This window comes from Bison bison, unplaced genomic scaffold (genome assembly GCF_000754665.1).
Source record: "Bison bison bison isolate TAMUID 2011002044 unplaced genomic scaffold, Bison_UMD1.0 scf7180017864173, whole genome shotgun sequence".
NCBI classification, from domain to species: Eukaryota; Metazoa; Chordata; class Mammalia; order Artiodactyla; family Bovidae; genus Bison; species Bison bison.
The window spans coordinates 158,618-161,566 of NW_011494745.1; positions in this window are offsets into that span (position 1 = coordinate 158,618).

Sequence of the window (2,949 nt, forward strand, 5' to 3'; positions counted from 1 at the left end):
CAGCTGGTCCACTTGGCCAGCCCTCCGGTGTGAATCATTTTCTCACACCCAAGGACACCTCGTCCCCACCTCCTGAGCCCCGCTCTTCCTGGCTGTGATTAAGGGTGTCACCGGGCGGGGCTGTGGAAAGTGACACCCACAGCCCTTCACACGCCTGCTGCGGGCGGCGGCGGGGGCGGCGAGCTCCGCGGAGAGCCAGCTGCGGCAGCCGGTGGGAAGGCAGCCCAGGAAGGTGTGTGTCTTTGCACCGCATGGTGAAGCCGCAGCAGGCGGCGGGGGCAGCTGACCACACTTCCCGGGCCAGTCTCGGGCTGCCGGAGAGACGGGTCCTTAGGGACCACCCACTGCCTCCAGACACCTCACCCTTTGGATGCGGAAACTCAGGCCGGCAGCGGGGTGGGTCTTGCCCGGAATCACTCAGCTTGCAGCCGCTGGGATGAGAAACTGGCTTTCTGCCTCCAGTTTCCCCCAGGAATATTCCCCCCTCCCCATCCTCACCTACATTTAGGAAAGTAGTTCTTAACTCTGGTGGCTTGTCCTCCCAGGGGACATTCAGCAACGTCAGGAGACATTTTTGGTTGTCTCCACTTGTGAAGAGGGGTGAGTAGAAGGCAAGGGTGCAGCCAAACCTCCTGTAACACGTAAGACAGCCTCCCACGGCAGAGCTCGGTGGCTGCAAGATGTCCACCATACCAACGCTGAGAAACCCTGATTCACCACTGGTTTAAGCACTCCCCGGGGGCTAGTGGCTACCAGGGACAACAAACGCCCTTTCTAAAAGCCCAGTGCCTCCGCCTCCAGGAAGGCAGCCCTGGTTTCTCACGCCGGGAATCCTCTCTCCCCCTCTGAACTCCAGCAGCACTTTACCGACATCTCTTTTGACACATAGAAGAGTCCATCTTGTATCAGGGTTGGCAGGCAGTATGACCTGATGTAAAGTTTGTGGGCTCTGGTGTCTAAAGCTCTGAGTTCATACCCTGGCTACTCTCCTTCCTAGTTGTGCAGATTAGAACACGTCACCTAACTACTCTAAGCCTCAGTTTCTTCATCTGTAAAATGGGAGAGGAGTGGAAATAGTGGCTGTCTAATGGGGGTATTGTGAACAATTACCGACTCCATGTGAAGCATTAACACAACCCCCAGTCTGTGGGTAATGGGCAGTGAAAGTTAGTGATCATAATTATCACATAATAATTAATCTTCCCCCCATCTAAACCAGGGTCTCTGTCAAGGAAAGACCCTATAAATAATAAGAATTTACTGTATAGCACAGGGAACTACATTCACTATCTTTTAATAAACTATAATGGAAAATAAGTTTTTAAAAGAATATAGATGTATACATTTATATGTGTAACAGAATCACTGTGCTGTATACTTGAAATTAACACAATATTATAAATCAACTCTATTTCAATAAAGAAAGAAAGAAAGGGAAAAGCCATAAAGATTTTTTTAAAAAATAAAGAAAAGACTCTAAAGCCCCACCCCACTGTGACTTTTACCTAACACATGACTCTGTAAATTGCAGTATTTTTCTTTTTTTTGGCTGCACCACCTGGCTTGCAAGATCTCAGTTCCCTGACCAGGGATTGAACCCAGGACCCAGCAGTGAAAGCACCAAGTCCTAACCATTGGAGCACCAGAAATTCCCATAAATTGCAGCATTTCTAAAAAAAAAAAAAAAATTCTGAAAACCCTGTCACCTGCTTTACTTCTAGAGAAGGGTAAAGGGAGAAGAAATATTCACTGGAATTTGAGGGGCAGCTATATTGGAAGCACCAGAAGCAACATTTTAGGCTCTAAGATTACTCTGATCCATAACGGAATGCTGAAATTTCCTTGTCTGGAGATTTGAGTTTAATTTTCCCCTGAAGCAAGGTCATCCACTTTGGCTGGGATAAAAGAATAAAGAACAACAAACTCAGTAGCACCAGATGGGGTTTAACACAGAAAATAGGGTCAGGTTTCTCCTTTCAAATGCCAAATTTTACATTAAAATATAAATTACAGTATTTTTTAAAAGAACCAGCTCCAGCAATGATACTTAAGCACCCTAGATCTTAGTCGTTGCCCATGACAGGTGATGTCCCTCAAGTCCAGGCTTGCTCAGCGCCTGTAAGAAGCTTGATTCACTATCTCACACACACACACACACAGACACACACACACACATACACACGAAGGACACATCCGGGTACAATGCCCACCTTGTCTGATCACCAGGACACCAGCACTCTCAGAGCATTCTTAGATAAGGAAAGAAAACCCTACAGCAAAGCTCCTCAGCCTCTTCTCAACTATTGACAATTTGGGCTCAGTAACTCTATGACTGGGGGGGAGACTGTCCTGCATGATGTAGGACAGTGGTCCCCAACCTTTGCGGCATCAGGGACTGGTTTCCTGGAAGACAGTTTTTCCGTGGATGGGTGGCAGGACAGGGAGCAGGAGAGGGATGGGCTTGGGATGGTTCCAGTGTGTTACATCCATTGCGCACTTTGCTTCTACTGCTGCTACGTGGTGACATGTAATGAAGCAATTACTCAACTCTTCATAGCGCAGAGTCAGTGGGAGCCCTGGGCTTGTTTTCCTGCAACTAGACGGTCCCATCTGGGGCTGATGGGAGACCCACAGGGAGTGGCTGTAAATACAGATGAAGCTTTGAGGATTCGCTTGCCAGCTACTCACCTCCTGCTGTGCGGCCTGGTTCCTAACAGACCAGAACCAGGGCTTGGCAACCGCTGATGGGGGATGTTTAGCAGTAGCCTTGGCCTTGGGCTTCCCTTGTGGCTCAGCTGGTAAAGAATCCGTCTGCATGGGAAAGACCTGGGTTTGATCCCTGCATTAGGAAGATCCCTTGGAGAAGGGAAAGGCTACCCACTCCAGTATTCTGGCCTGGAGAATTCCATGGACTGTACATCCATGGACTCGAAAAGAGTCAGACATGAC